The 17,023-nt window shown below is 45.1% G+C and overlaps 1 non-coding gene across 1 annotated transcript; it reads left to right on the top strand.

The window, feature by feature from the left end:
- Positions 1-13,210: 13,210 nt before the first annotated feature.
- LOC138297657 (U5 spliceosomal RNA) lies at positions 13,211-13,326 on the top strand. The gene has a single exon (XR_011204201.1). It is a non-coding gene; the product is annotated as a U5 spliceosomal RNA (small nuclear RNA).
- Positions 13,327-17,023: the final 3,697 nt, after the last annotated feature.

Here is a 17,023-nt window from a genome sequence, read left to right as displayed (position 1 = left end):
GTATGTCAGGGCCGAAGGTTCAGATTATGCAGATTCAAAGCTGATCCACCATAATAGAAGCCGCATGCACAACAGGCTTATAATAATATTGCTTAAACATAGAATCAGACAACTACTCAGCAGGTCATAAAATATCTTCTATTCTAGAACCAAGAACAAAAGCCTTAGAGGCCATGGCGCCTCTAGCTGAATGAGCACCATACATAGAGACTTCAATGCCAGCCTTCCTCCATGACTCAGCTGACCCGCCTGGCAAGAGTTGCAGCACACACTGGTTTGAACAGCTTTTGAAGGGCCAACGGCAAGATTTTGAGCAGTTTGGCATATCAAAGGATGCATAATTACCACTTACCATCCACATGTGTATGACCAGCAGAGATAGCCAATCTAAAATTGTTTACTGACCTGTAACAAAAGCCTGACAAGGCTTGTTCTGACTGAAAATTAATGACATCCTTCAATTCTGCCCCCACAGGTTGCAGAGTTCATTCTGAGTACCAACCCACCCACTTCCAATATGCTGAAGCATTTTGTTTGCGGGTGGCTGGGGCCCAAGCCTGTTGTATGAAATGGGCAACTTCCTCCAAGTGATCTGGCCATGTCTCCCGAGAATTTACATGCAATATGCGCCAACTGCAATTTCCAGCAGATCTGTCAAAAGCTCCAGAAACACTGGAAGACCAAGTGGGAAATCCATCAACATCTCCAGAAGAACCTAAATCAAGATTCGGTTTTCCAGATTTGAGTGGCCAACACCACAGTTGCTCACTGATAACATGCATGCTGTCCCTAGTGTATGCTTTAGTGAGGGGCACGAAAGGTTTGATAAAATAATCCAGGTATTGGCATAGTGGTTCTAATATAGACCCACAGGCCGATACAATTGGTCTGCCCGGTGGATTTATCAAACTATTATGTATCTTGGGTAAGGTGTATATCACAGGAATGCGTGGATCTTTTTTGTTCTGGAATTGGTGTTCTTTTTTGGTGACAAAGCCTAAGTCTAGCCCCCTGGTAGTGAGTTCTAATATTTGTTCTCTCAGCTGTTTAGTGGGATCAGAAATGATCTCTTTATAACAGTTTTTGTCGCTTAGTTATCTAAGTATTTCTTTTTGGTAATCATTAATATCTTGTAGTACTATACCACTGCCCTTATCGGCTGCCTTAATCACTATGTCTTGTTTTTCTCTTAGGTGTTTTAAGGCTGTGTTTTCTTCGTAGGTGAGATTGAACTTCATGTAGCTCCGTTTAGTGCTTAAAGATTCAATATCTTTTAGTACAATTTTTTCAAAGGTCAGTATTTCAACCGGCATGGAGGTCGAGGGTGGCATGAATGTAGAAGGTGGTCTGAGGCCTATGATACTTTGAGGGCCCTGAGAGGGGTTGTCTTTAAAGAAATTACTTAGGGCCAGATGTATGAAAAGTTTTGCACTCGCAAACGGTGCGAATAGCAAAAATCGGCCGTTTGCGAGTGCAAAAACGTGGTCTGCGATGCTTGAAAGGCATTCGCAGACCAAAAATAAGAAATCGCAAAAATTGCGATTTTTTGCGGTGCGACTGGGTTTTGCAAGTCGCATTTTGCGATTTGGTATTTCCAGTAGGAAATTGCGAGGTGAAAATGCGAATCGCAAAATCCAAATCGCAAATAGATGCATCAAAAAATCGCAATTAGCGATTTTTCGCAGAATGGCATTTTGCACATGCAAAATACCACTAAGTGAAACCAGGTGGTAACCAGGTGCAACCTATATAAAGAGGCCCAGAATGCCTCAGACTCTCTACCACAATGGCTGCACTCTACGTCATGGCGAGGAGGATGAGGATCCTGGCAGGTTTGAGGAGAGGGAGGAGGAGACAGGAGCGCATTTTCAGAGTGCGCATTACACGTTTTGACCTGACAGAGGAGGAAGTATATGAGAGGTATAGGTTGAACTCAGCCATGATACTTGACCTAATAGCTGAGCTACAACCCCTACTGCAGCGCAGAACACTAAGGACACATAGTATCCCCACCCATGTGCAGGTATTATGCTCCTTACACCTACTCGCCTCAGGGAGCTATTAAGGGGTCATAGCAGCGGCTTGGGGGGTGTCACATAGCACCCTCTCCAGATTCTTCAATGCATTTATCAACGCCATGCTAAGCAAACAACAACAGTACATCCGATTACCCCACAGGAAATACAGCAGACAAAAATTGAGTTTTATCAGATAGCACAGTTCCCCCACGTCTTAGGTGCCATAGATGGCACACATGTGGCAATATGTCCACCTTCTGTCACAGAGTATGTGTACCGAAACCGTAAACACCAACATTCCATGAATATACAGGTGATATGCAATGCCTCCCATATCATAACTGATCTCGTGGCCAGGTACCCAGGGAGCACACATGATTCATACATCTTTCGCCACAGCGGCATTCACACAAGACTGGTAGCTGGGGAGTTTGGTGAAGGATATCTACTAGGTAATGTCACTCTTTACAATGGTGCACAAATAACAAACCCTTGTCAGATGGCTGAGGTACTCATCAAACCTTCTGTCCCTTTCAGGAGACAGTGCCTATGCATTGCGCACCTACATGATTACGCCCTACCTCAATCCCACCACACCGGCAGAACGTAGATACAATGCAGCACACAGGACAACCCGCAATGTGGTGGAGCGCACATTTGGTCTCCTGAAGAGTCGCTTCCGTTGCCTCCACAAGAGTGGAGGGGCACTACAGTACAGTCCAGAAACCACATGTAGAATAGTGGCTACTTGTGCAATCTTGCACAATATAGCTACAACCAGGGGCATACCTATAGAAATCAGCGACACTGAATCAGATGAGGATGACGATCCCATACCACCTCTACAGCCAGCAGACAGGACCAGTGCAGCAGAGGGAAGGCACAGGCGTGCTGACATCGCACACAACCATTTCAGACGTGAGTATGTATAACAAAACTCCACTGACAACTGTACCTGTAGTGATAGAAATTTATTACCTTACAGCAGGTAATTAATTGTGATGAAAGAAGTAAAAAGGTCACTAAGAAAAACGAAAATAAACAAAAAGACTGAGTCCCACACTATTACTTCATAGTGGGGACACCAGTGTCAATGCGGCAAGAGTCACTTCCTCCTCCCTCGCACACCACTGGGGTGCCCAGTTGACTCACTGGCACCCTGAATGTCACCCTCAGTGGCAGTGCTGCGCCTGGCACTGCGCCGTCTGGTGTCTGAAGCAGGTACTTGCACACTACTGAGGCTCGAACTGTCCTCCGTGTCCCCCAAGGCAACCTCACTGGGAGTGGCCGACCTCTGTCCCATGACTAGTTCAGTCACATTGGTGATTTGGACAAGGCCCTGGACCACATCCCTGCTGGTGTGTGCAGCCTCAACCTGGGCCGCCACAGCACGACGGGCGATGAGGCCGGTGGAGTTGGCCATCCTATTTGAGGACCTGCAGTAGTTCGCAAACATGGTTTGGAAACGGTGATCATCTCTGCGTCGACTCACTCTTTCGTGGCGCAGCTCCTCACACAGGTCACGCACTGCACTGGTCAGCTCCCTAGTGTCCTGAGAGGCCTGCACCTGTCCCTCACGCAGCTGGGTGATATTGTCGTTCAGGGTGTCAATTCGCCGATGCAGGCCAACCATATGTCTGTTGTGGACTCTAAGGTTCCTGTCCAGACTCAGAATTCTCCTGTTTTGCAGGCGCTGTTGCTGCAACATAGCAGCCTCAAGTCCACCAAACAAGGATGGACCCTCAGCTGCCTCCTGCAGTCGCTGCTGGGACACTGTGGCACTTCTGCGATGTGCTGAATGACCCCTGTCCTCTGGTATCTGGCTGCGTCTATCGGGTGCAGATGGTGTGCTTGGCCCCTCCTGCTGCACATCGGAGTCACCACTGAGGTCTGGAAGTGGCAATGGCCTGGGCCTGCGGCGCACAGTGGAGACATTGACGGACCCACTGGTATTGGTGTCAGAGGGCAGCTGTGTGTCCGTCTCCCCTACACACGCAATTTCTGTGGCTGCTGTGCCAGGCCCACCTGCAACAACAATATGCAGCATGTCAGTTCTGTATGTTACATTATCTGTCCAGAAATGGCAATAAAGCTATAGGTACTGCTCTACATGGTGTAGTGTGTGTTGTGTTACCTTGGGTGTCACTATGCTTGCTTACATTGTCATGCCACTGTCTGTACTAGTTTGTGGACCACGACTCCCATAATGCATTGTTGTGCTGCTACTAAGATGTGGAATGGACTACTTCACACACTACTTCACATTACATGCTAATTCCTAAGGGGCTTTTATGCATGCACATATTGGGTTCACACAACAACATTGCACTTACCTTGGCAGGTACTTGGTTGAACGGAGGTGTCTATATCTGTGACCCCTGTCACTGCTTCCGGTAGGAGTGTCGATTCCACCAGGTCCTCCAGTGGTGTGGCAGGTGGCTCGGTTGGTGGTCCTCCTCCTGTGCTCCTGGCCTCTGCAAGTCTCCTTGCCACCCTCTCCTTTGCCCGGGACCGCAGGTCATACCAATGTTTCTTGATCTCCTCAATGGAGCGCTGTGCCACTCCAATAGCGCAGATTTTACTTTGGATCTCAAGCCATAGTCTTCTCTTCTCACTCTCTGGCACCTGGAGGGATGATTTGCCAAACAGGCGGTCATGGCTCCTCACCACCTCTTCTGTTAATACCTCCAGCTCCTGCTCACTGAACTTCAGTTTGCGCTTCCTCTCCTGCTTCTCCTGTGCTGGACCTTGGGGCTCCATTGTGGCTCAGGTGATGCTGCTCCTTCAGAGTGCTGCTCAATGTGGCTGGGCTGCTCTCACTCAGGATGCTGGTTTGGGTGTGGCACCTGTAACTGCCTGGGATGACTCATTTCCTGCTGGTGATGTCATCAGGCTCCTCCAGGTGTGCATTCTCGAACGTTCTCGCATTTTGCGTTTTTTTACCTAATCGCTAAAAAATCGCAAATTGCGAGAATGCAAATTGCGATTCGGTAAATGGGCCTCGCAAACCAGAAATAGCGATTTTTAAGAAATCGCTAATTCCAAATCGCTATTTTGTTACATGGCCAATTGCGACTCGGAAATAGCGATTTCTTAAAAATCGCTTTTTGCGAATCCCAGACCCCAGTTTTCATACATTTGGCCCTTAGACGGATGCGCCTGAAAAATCTCTGTAGTTCAATTTTTGTCTCAAAAAAGTTAGGCCGGGTGGTGGGCACAAAAGATAGTCCTTTACTTAGTACTGAGAACTCCTGTGGTGTCAAATGGTGGTGTGTCAAGTTGAAGATAGGCACCATATTAGTGGATATGTTGGTTTCAACTGTATTATCTCCTTCTATTCTGTCAGTGTGTTTAGATAGGGGTAAAATCAAGTTAGTAGGGTGGTTTTGGGGGGGGGGGGGTCAGGTACCACGAGTATTGTTGACATATGGTCTGGCATTCCCCATGGGGTTCTTGGAAGTGTACACGCCCTCTGTTCCTCCCTCTGCCTCTCCCTCTCCCCCCTCTCTGTCTGCACTCCTCTCCGCGGCCCCTCCCTAAAAAAAGGCTTGGTGTCTTGTGGGTAGGTAGTTGAGCTAGTACCTTGTTGTTCGCTAACAGAACTATCTGATGCTGACGTGTCGGAAAAAGTGTAATACCTCCTGTAGCCTCCCCTACCTCTGTTCACAAATTTGCCCGATTGGTCCTGTTTGTAATAGTCCTCGTCTAAGTATGGATAGGTGTAGGCCTTATCATATTTAGCTATATTTTTTCTAGGGCCTCTAGAGCTTGTCGTGCGTTTGTCAATGCGGTATCGTCAAGTATTTCTTTCACTAGATCCTCAATTTCTTTTTCTAGTTTGTTTATATGCTCCAGTGCGGTGTCGATGCCCAGAACCATCCAATCCCCCTTGCATTGACTATTATTCTATTTGCATTTACTACCCTGGTCATAAGGGTTAGAGGGATTTTGCCTCATTATTTGTTATGCAATCCTGAAGGAAGGCATTTGTGGCTAGCACTGCTGGGACCAGTCTCCAACTGTAGAAATCTTTCAACTGACAGTCCGCCTGGATGCAAACAGGTCCACCTTGCAAGGGCCCAGAGCTCTATTAATCACCTGAAAAACTTGGGGGTGAAACCTCCTATTGCTGAGATCCATCCAGAAACCCAGGGGTTTCAAATTTGTCACAATGTCCTTCCCGAACGGGTACACCTCTACCACTGTGATCATGTGTCAAAGGCAGAAGTGCCAGAAGTCCTTGGTGATGTCGACCAACATCTGACACCTGGTTCCGCCCAGCCTGTGTAAATAGCAAACCACAAGACATTATCCATCCAAAGGAGAATACAAAAAATGGCTTTCTTGGGGGTCGAGGGTCAAGACAGTTGATGTGGAGGCTGAGTTCTTCTGGCGACCACTGACCTCCTATGGAAAACTTCACCTGGTGCCCCAGCCCTAATGGCTGGTGTCGGACCTGATGACCACATCTGAAATGGCTCCGAAGATGGCTCTGCCTTTCCCAGCCTCCATGTGTTGCAGCCTCCATGTGACTTCTACCTTTGCTTTCTGATACAACGGAATCTGAAAATCATACATCAATCCATGTCGAAGGTGTTGAATCTTTAAACATTGCAGAGCCCTGCAGTGCAGAGGGCCCAGGAAGATTGCTTGAATGGAAGATGCTAAGAGGCCCAACAGTAGTGCAACAGATCTCAAAAACCGTCTGCTTCCTCAGTGCAGATTTCAAATGCCTCTTGATCAACTTCATTTTTGAAGCTGGGAGTAAAAGCAGGGTCTTGACAAAAATACATCTGGAATCCCAAGAATTTCATCTGTTGGGAGCGAATCACCATTAATTTCTTGAGGTTGAAATGAAGTCCAGCTCCTGCAGAAGGTGGCCATCCACGAGAGATGGAGAAGCATGGTATCCTGTGATTGGGCCATAATGGTCATGTCATCGAGTTAGGGGACCATTCGTAAACAAAGTCATACGTTTAGTGAAGGCCCAAGGAGCTGAGCACAGCCTGATTGGGAGGGCTAGGTACTCAAACCATTTGGATTGCCACTGGAATTGTAGAAAGCACCTGTGAGGAGCAAAAATGGAGACCTTAAGGTAGGCATCTTTTAGGTCCAAATGAACAATCCTATCCCCTTATTGGAGGAGATCTTTGAGGAGGTAAATACCCTCCATCTTGAAATGGCAATAGGCCACCCATTGATTGAGAGGTCTCCGATTGAACACCAGACGGTGACCTCACCCTTCTTCTGGACAAGAAAGAACATGCTTCAGAAGCTCTTGAGGTGCTAGCAGGAAGGAGAGTTATCTGGCTTCAACTTAAGGTATGAGTCTATAAAACTCTTCTATTGCAGGGAAAAAAAACGAGAGGGGGAAGCATAGAGGGTTGAACGGGATTCTGAGTGAGCTCAATTTTGTAACCATGTACAGTATTGAGAACCCATGTATCTGAAGAGATTCTAGCTCAATTGTGTGCAAAATAAGTCTCTCCCTCCCTCAAGGGAACAAAAAGAAAAGGAGTCAGAATTACCTGAGAATTGTGAGTTGAAGGAGCCCTGAGATCCACAGGTAAATCCGCTAATGAAGTGATCTCTGAAGCCCCTTGATCTTGGAAGGGAGGGAAAAAAATAGCTCCAGAGATGTCTTGCCATTTCCTGACATCTCATCCGAAGCCCCTTTCAGGACCTTGTGAGAAGCAATGGAAAGCCAAGCAACCTCGACCGGCCTGCCCTAAAAGGAGTTGAAACTCTTTCTTAAGAGAGGTCTGTGGCTTGTCGAAGGTGGAGAACAGGTTTATGAATTTCCCAATATCTTTTACAAAGCGATCTTTGAACAGCTTCTATTCAGCCAGGGGGCCAGCCTCTGAAGTGGATAAATTTACAAATTTTAGATTGATTCTCATCAGGGCCGACTTAAGATTTTCAGAAGAGAGAGCACAATTAGCATTGCTGAACAGGCAGGCTGCCCATTTGGCCCAACCGGTGAGAACCTCAGGGTTCACCTCTCTACCAATCTCTTGAGCCTCGAGGACCAGTGCCCAAATTTTTGCTAGGGCTCAGGAGACAAACAGTTTGTCTTGGCAGGTTTGTAAGGCACAATCAATGACCTTTTATAGGATCACAAGCTTGTTTCTTAAGGAAAGTAAGCATACTGTTGTCAATGCCTAGGGTCTGAGTGTTCTTATTCAGAAGGTTGGATCTAGGGCATTCAGCTCTGAAGCAATTACGCACCTCCTTCCCAAAACCTTTGGAAGGTGGAGCCTGCATGTAATCTGCCACTGCAGAGGTTGGTTGCGGTCCAGTCAGAGGATCTCGGATGGACTATATTGTCCGGCTCAAAGCCCAAGGGGTTTTGACAAAGGGAAGACAGAGAACTGTCTGGATGGGGGATAGCGGCTCTCTTATGCTTGCCACCCAAAGGTCTGTTAAGGTCCAAGCAAGGAGAAGGAGGGTTGAATTCTGAGTCAGGATGAGAGGCAGAGAGACATCCTGTTTTGGATTGTGAAACACTATATGTTTGTGCTCTCCAAATATCCTTTGACAATTTTGCTATGGTTTAATCATGAGACCATCTGACTGACTGAATGACATTGGACTTTCTGTGGTTGGTTTGAACCTGAGGATGCTAAAGAGGTGGGCAGTTGAATGTCTTTCTGGTGTTCAGTGAACTGATCAAGGTGCTCCATTATGGGTTCAAGAGCTACTGACAGTACCTTGCCAAGTGTGTGCTGCACAGAGTGGTCAATGACCTCAACCAGGCCATCATCAACATAATACCCTTCATCGTCCTTCTGCCTATAGGCCTCATACTCATTGGGGTCAAAAGGCTCACAGTCAGACATGATGGAATAAAAATAAGGCAGGTCACCAGATCAAACTAAAGAGACCAGAAATCATTTAACCCCAGACAGAGAGAGAGAGCCCAGCACCAGAGATGTAACAGTCTGAACACAAACTTGGGAAGTCACAGATGAAAAAAGTTCCAAGTGCAGGCTTATGATAATTGCAGCCCTGAAAGCCGTAGTCGAGCATGCTTGGGGCAGTCATCCAGGGATCCACTCGAACATTTTGCAGAGTTGGAGGAGGGTATGCCAGCAGGAAGAGGTGACTACATTTACCTGTCGGGTCATTGTTAGGGAGGAGTCGAGGTTGAGTCCCAGTTTGCGGGTGTAGTCAGTCGGAGTTGGTGGGCTGCTGAGCGATGTAGGACACCAGGAGTCATCCCAGGCTCAAGTGGAGTTTCCGAAGATGATGAGCTCGGTCTGTCTGAGCTGAGCATGAGGCAGCTTTCCCCCCCCATTCTGGCGGTGACGGCTTTCATTCCGGTGTGAAAGTTCCTCTTGCCTTTGTCTGGTTCTTTAATGAGGGATATGATGAGTTGTGTGTCATCAGCATATGGCACGATGTTCATTCCGTGGCCTCTGACGATCGCTGCAAGCGGGACCATGTAGATGTTGAAGAGCATTGGGCTCAGGGAGGATCCCTGAGGAACTCTGCAGCTGACTTCTGTTGGTTTGAATGTGAAGGATGGGAGCCTGACTCGGTGAGGAACGAGTGAATCCATTGCAAGGCTTTTCCGAGAATTCCTACATCGTGGAGTCTGGTGCATAAGGTGCTGTGGTAGACCATGTCGAAGGCTGCTGAGACGTCAAGGAGTATGAGTGCTGTGGTGTTGCCTCGGTCGAGGAGTTTGTGGATGTTATCGGTGGCTGCAAGAAGAGCTGTCTCTCGGTTGTGGTTGCTGCGGAAGGCAGACAGGGAGGTATCCATAGAGTTGTTGTCTTTGATGAATTGTCGCAGCTGTGAACTTATGGCTTTTTCCAGGGCTGTGTGGCTCACTACAAGACTGATCTTGAATCTTCAAAAATATTAGATTTTAATTTAATTTGCTTAAATAAATAATGCCAATGGCTCCTTAAAACCCGTGTCTGTGCACCCTTCAAATTGCTATTCACTGTTTAGCAGACCCTTGCGTCACTCTTCTGTGGAAGTCTCATATCCCATTGCAAGTGAACTAATGTTCAAGACTATAAATAATGGCTGCAGATCCTGGATAAAGTATGTGGGCTGCCCTTTTTTTTGTTGCAGGTGCTCATCTGTAATGAGGTAAGAAACTGGGTCTCTAGTTGGCAGAGGTATACACCCTTGTGCAAATAGGGACCACAGTCCCAGGCAGCGTAAGTCACAACACAACACAAATTATCCTGTGCTCACCCTCTGGTAGCCTGGCACAGAGCAGGCAGGCTTAAATTAGAAGGCAATGTGTAAAGTATTTGTGCAGTAACTCATACAGTAACACAGTTAAAACACCACAAAAATACACCACACAGGTTTAGAAAAATAGTCTGAATAAAATAGGGCAAAAATTATGAAAATCCAGTGTACACAAGCAAAGTTAATAATTTGTAAAGATTAAATCCCACTGAAGCATTTAGAAATACAATAGCTCCTACTGGGGCTATTACGGCGCCAGTCACGGAGTTGCACGGACCCTCAGGCACAGTACCTTTAGAAATTAAGAAACAAAGAAGTCGCAGGGAGTCGTGAAGGTGATGTGTCACTGGAGCCGGTGCGGTGTCAGTCCTTTACAGCATCCAGGGAGGTGAGACATTGGTTGCGCACTGCGAGGCAGGGGAAGGCACGGCGTCGGTTCCGACCGGTTGTAGGTGGAGCTGGTACAGCGTTGGTGGCCAGGTGTCAGTTCCTTGTGACCCAGCGGAGTTGATGGATCCAGTCGGTGAAGACGCAATGTGTTGACTTCACAGTGTCGCGATCACACTGCGGGATGTCAGCGGCGTAGCAGGGATGTCAGACTTGCGTACCAGGCAGCGGTGTGGCGTCAGCCCTCAGCGTCTGTGCTGGAGTGCTGAAGTCAGTCCTGGAGTTGCTGAAGTCGGAAAACTAACTAGTAGTTGATGTCTTTGTTGGCCCTGAGATTTCAGAACAGGAGGCAAGTTCATGCCAAGCCCTTGGAGAACACTTTTGGGGAAGGCAGAGTCCTTCCAGCAAAGTCAAAAGCTAGCAGGCAGCAAGGCAACAAGCAGGCAGCAGTCCTTCCCAGCAAAGCAATCCAGATGAGTCTTTTGGGCAGAAAGGGGGTTCCTCTGACAGAGTTCAGGTGTAGATCCAGAAATGTCTGATTTTGTGGGGTCAGCGACCCTTTATATATACCCAAAAATTATTTTGAGGTGGGGGAAATGTCAAAGAATGGCTTTCAACTGCACAAGTTCCCCTTTCATCCCAGCCCAGCCCTGTCTGCCAGGATCCGGAGGTAAGGGGTGTAACACTCCTTTGTGTGAGGGCATGCCTCTGGCCTTTGAAATTTAAGAGAGAGCCTCTCCACACTTCCGGCCCACTGATACCCATTCTGTATGCAGATGAATGCAGATGTAACTGAGTGCCCTGTATTTATTGCTGTCTGGGTGGAATGCACAAGGGGAGCTGTCAACCAGCATAAACCAGATGTGGATTGGAGACAGGACTGTAAGGCCCAAATGGCAGTAAGTGCAGAGAAATGCCCACTTTCTAAAAGTGGCATTTCTAAAAATAGTATCAGTAAGCAGGATTTTCGATTCCCATTCTGGCAATAGTAAACATGACAGGACTACTTCTTCCAGATCAGAATGTACCACTTAAAAGTATATAAGGGCAGTTCTAATGCTAGTCTATGAGAGGAGCAGGCCTCACAATAGTGGAAAACAAATTTTGAGTTTTTCCCTACCAGGACATGTGTAACACATAGGTACATGTCCTGCCTTTTGCCTACATAGCACCCTGCCCTATCGATTAACTAGGGCTACCTTAGGGGTGAAATATGTAGAAAAAGGAGAGTTTAAGGCTTGGCAAGTAGTTTTAAATGCCAAGTCGAAGTGGCAGTGAAACTGGACACACAAGCATTGCAATGGAAGGCCTGAGACATGGTTAAGGGGCTACTTAAGAGGGTTGCACAATCAGTGCTGCAGGCCCACTAGTAGCATTTAAATTACATGCCCTGGGCACATGTAGTGCACATTACTAAGAACTTACAAGTAAATGAAATATGCCAATTGGGTATGAGCCAATGTTACTATGTTTTTAGAGAGAGCACATGCATGTTGGCACTGGTTAGCAGTGGTAAAGTGTCCAGAGTCCTAAAGCCAACTAAAATGAGGTCAGAAAAAGAGGAGGAGGAAGGCAAAACGTTTGGGTGACCCTTCCGAGAGGGCCATATTCCAACAAGGGATCATAAACCAGGTGGCAAGGAATTGCAGTGGGCAGGTAAGATGTATCAAAGCTGCCCCGACGAGAGGAAAGCCAGCAGCCTGTGTGCCCTTTTTAGGTCGAGCATGCGAGCGGTCTGGCCTGTTATAATCTATATGTGGGCTTTTAACCACGCCCACCGCACGCCCATCACTATCACTCTTTCATGGGCTTGCCTTTCAAAAATCCTTTATTATCATTGGTAAATGCTTTACATTTCTCTCTCCTTGGGGCAGTTTTTTACCGCCTTGGCCATTGACTCTTTTACATGGATAATTGCACTTTTGGTGATCTGTTTGACTGTAGGCAAACTTCTTTTACCCTTTGTGTCTCTCCTTCGCGCTGACTCTCATGGCGGCTGTGGTGCTTTGAATCAGCTCTCTTATGTGAACTATTTTAATTTTCAGTTTATGTGGCAAGAAAAGTCCAGTTAATAATTTACAACGCGAATAGTTCTAACTTGTTCCTCTTTGCCAATACTTGTTCTGTTACAGCAGCTGATGCAGCCTTATAGGCTTCAAGTACAAAACACACTGGCTCATTAATTGTCTCTGAAGGAATAGCAACAAGCAAGCGAGCATGCTTTGACATAGGCATATACAAATCGTCTTCTTGGGTGCACCGGTCCTCACAAAAGCCTGTGTGAGGAGCCATTCAAAATATGCAGTTAAAGGAGCCATCATTAGGACTTGAGTAGGGAAACTATTGTGGTGCAGCCTTTCCTGTGACATGACCTAAAACGAAATTTACATACCCATAATCCTGTGTCACATCTGAGCCCTCCTGTTGTTTCTTTTTGTGTCAACAAGTGTTTTTATCAACGTACCGGATTACAATACTTATTATAAATTCGTTGTATTGTAAAGGGTTTCTGAGATGAACTTAGTAAACTAAATCACCCTGACAGTCTGTGAAACGGTGTTTTCCTGGTGCCACAGATGAAGACCTTGAAACGTATACTCTAGTTTCTCTTCAAACGAAATAAACCTTTCGCCTTTTACTAAAGCTTTCCATGGAGAGGAACATTTAAGAGTTTCACTCAATTTTTGAAAACCCTGCCAAGTGCAGGGTTTCTCTTATTTTAAGAGCATAGCTATCTAGTAGACAGATTGATTATTTGCTAGTTTCTCAAGTGCAACAACATTCTTTTGTTATCCGTTTGACAACTTTATTTTGTTATCCGTTGACATGCTTTTGAGGAGCGATTCTTACTGTGACGCGGTTAACCCATAGCCCTGATGCATGAAGGACGCATACTGCACAAAAACGTCCCTATCATCCATCATCCGAAAGGATCCACTACCATGTAAGAAGCTATAATATATAACAACAGGTAAGGAGGGATCAATTAGTAAATGAAACAAGTAACTGTATCCAATCTGGGTTTTATTTCTGTATCGGCTCTTGCTTCTCCTTTCTCATTGATTATTGAGATTTTATTCATATCCTCTCTGTGACTTAATTGTAAAAATATGTTAAAGTATACAATTACAAACTATATATATATATATATGTGTGTGTGTGTGTGTGTGTGTGTGTAAAATGTAAGTCTATTGATATCATGCCACAGTCTAACGGCCAACTTAGAAACTGGTGAATACATTTCGAATACAGCACAATTAACCACCTGCGATCCTGGGAAAATCAGTTAATCAACCCTTGCCTAAAAACCACAAGCAACAGCAAAGCCAATAGACTGTACTTATGCAAGATCTATTGGCTTTGTCTGCGCTATTCCTTAGCCATGTACAGCAGTGTGGCTGCTATGCAACATGGCTGAAAGGGGGAAAAAAAGTGCTATGGCACTATCAAGGCTTGCTCCATCATAGCGCTTTTTATTTTATTTGCAACCATGCTGCACAGCATACGCGCAGCTCTACAGCATGGCAAAAAAGATTGACAAAGCCAGTAGGTCTCGCATAGGTGAGACCTATTGGCTTTATTAGTGCTTTGGGGAAAATGCTATATGATGAGGCTAGTACTGGACATGTCTAACTTATTCATTAGGTCGAGGGTGCATGCCCTTTGACCTGTTGTAATCTATCTGTGGGCTTTTAACCACGCTCACCACACACCCATCACTATTACTCATTTGTGGGCTTGCCTTTCAAAAATCCTTTGTTATCATTGGTAAGTGCTTTACGTTTGTCCCTCGTTGGGGCAGTTTTATTACCCCCTTGGCCATCGACTCTGTTACATGGATAATTGCACTTTTGCCAATACGTTTGACTGCCAGCAGACTTCTTTTTCCTTTCGTCTCTCGTTCGTGCTCATGGCGGCTGTAGCACTTTGAATCGGCATGCTTATGTCAACTGGTTTACTTTTAATTTTCAATTTACGTGGCAAGAAAAGTCCAGGTAGGAATTCACAACGAAAATAGCTTTAACTTGAGCAAACGGGAGACCCATTACATTGCAGATGCTTGTTTAAATTCCTCTGCCGTCAGTGACATGACATCACTGTACTAAGGAGCCGGGGGCACTTGAGTGCACACAACACTAATTTAGCGCACGCTCATTTTGGTTTTGTGCTGCAAAAATGCCCCCCCCCCAAAAAAAAAAAAGTATCACTGGTCTAACCTTTATTCTGGACCTATGTTCAAAATGGGAACATTTTTATTAAGTGTTTTTCAACTTATTTTTCCAATGCCAATTATAACAGAGTGTTCTTTCTTCTTGTGTGAGATTTTTCCTGCATTTCAGTTGGGCATCCCGATTATAAAAACAGGTCAACTTTAAAGGATGAAGCACAAATCTTTTTTGCAGCCCTGAGTAATATATATATTTTTTAAATCCTCCATGTGCACCCTTAAGTCATTAATAATGCTGCAGTTTCTTCACAGGTGAAGAAGTTATCCACATGTTTTTCCTTCTTTTTGACTCTTCGGGTGATAGCTGTCAAAGTACAACAGCGTATTGCGTTTTCAGGATTTACATACACTTCTAATCGACCAGTATTTTGATGTCTATACTTGGTACTTCCACTGTACTGGCATGGAAGGTGAACTTAAGACTGAGAGAGCCACAGTGCAAACAAACCAATAACACTTTAAGTGTGTTCCTTTCCGCATAAAAATGTCATTACTGTATCGTGGAGAATATGATACATTTCCAAAAAAGTGAGCTACTTCGTTATGAATATGTTTTTTTTCTCAAACCGAACAAGTAACTCCCATATTCATCTTTTTCCGTGAAATATACAGCTGAGCCTGAAAAAAATAAGATATCTTCGATGAGGACCAGCTACAGGGGCCTAATAATGAATTGTAAGAAGCGTCCATTAGGCAACCCCTTTCTCAGTTAGGAAGCATTCAACAGCTGTTGTAGCCTGACTTTGAGGGATAATGATATATATATCTAGTACCTCGGTTTCGAGTGTGGCCGAGAACTCCTTGTCATTTCTGTATTCGAACTCCTCAACGTCTCTGTCATATATGCTGTATCTTTTATGTATGAGAGAATCTGCTTTACTAGTGGTGTCAGAAAATAGTTAACATATTAAACAGTGATTGTTGTATAGTTAGTAGTTCCATCTATTGGTCTTGGTGTCACCTTTCTCTTTAAATATTTTCTGCAAACCGTAAATGGCCTGTATAGTCGAATCCATAACATTAAATTATTGAGAAAATCCAATTTCTTTTTCTTTTTATTTTGGTAGTCCTTATTTCAACGAAGTGCACACTCTTTTTTTCTCGCTGTACCAATCTCAGATAGAATTGCATTTTTGTGATACTACCTGTGGTTTGATTTTCCAACGACTCAATGGCTCCAATCATTGGACTATTACTAGGGCATATTATAGCCTTCATTTTGTATCCATATGAGATATTTCCTGCACATCAGTGTTTTCTTCCTTATTATATTCTGATTGGAGCTGTAATTGTCCATCGTGTGTGATCCAGCAAGTCCCCTTTGCCAGTCTACAATTTAAGGTGCATTCAGTGAAATCCATTTCTTGATAATCTCATGGCGCATTAATAAAATTAAATAAAGAACTAAGGGCCAGATGTACGAACTGATTTTGCATTTCTTAATTGTTAGAAATGGGGTCTCTAGTTTGCAGAGGTATTCATCTCTGTCCAAATAGAGACCACAGTCCTAGTCATGGTAAATCACACACAATCCAAATTATACTGTCCCTATCCTCTGGTAGCTTGGCACTGAGCAGTCAGGCTTAATTTAGAATGCAACATCTAACGTATTTGTGCAATAAATCATACCTTAACACAGTGAAAACACCACAAAAATATCCCACACTGGTTTAGAATATATTATATTTATCTGGTTAAATTAAGGTCAAAACGATAAAGATTCAATAAGCACAAGTTGAGATATCACTTTTGCAAGTTTTAAAAGAGTCTTAAATCTTAGAAATCAACAGTTGTCTCTTGTTTGCACAAAGTACCTGGTTTGCGTGAAAAATAGCACGCACGAGACCGCAGAGGAGGAGATGCATTGAAAAATAGGGTGTGCGTCAGAATTTCCAGCGCAGCACAGATGATGCATTGTTTCTTACCACAATGCAAGCCGCTTTGCGTTGATTTCAGGCGTGCAGTTTTGGTTCCTCACTGTGATGCGGGGAACTTTTTGACACCCAGGAATGATGCGTGGAAATCCTGGGCATGCGGGATGAAGTCACAGGCTATGAGTCAATCTGGTATGCAATGCGTCAAATTTTCTAACGCACGGCAGTCGCTGCGTTGATTCTTCACTCGGGAAGTCAGGCTGCGTTATTCTGGTTCAGCTGTGCGTCGTTCCGGTAGAGCTGTA

This window comes from Pleurodeles waltl, chromosome 5, assembly GCF_031143425.1.
Source record: "Pleurodeles waltl isolate 20211129_DDA chromosome 5, aPleWal1.hap1.20221129, whole genome shotgun sequence".
Classification (NCBI taxonomy): domain Eukaryota; kingdom Metazoa; phylum Chordata; class Amphibia; order Caudata; family Salamandridae; genus Pleurodeles; species Pleurodeles waltl.
Note: the sequence above shows the minus strand (reverse complement) of the source record. Positions and strands in the feature narration are given on the sequence as shown.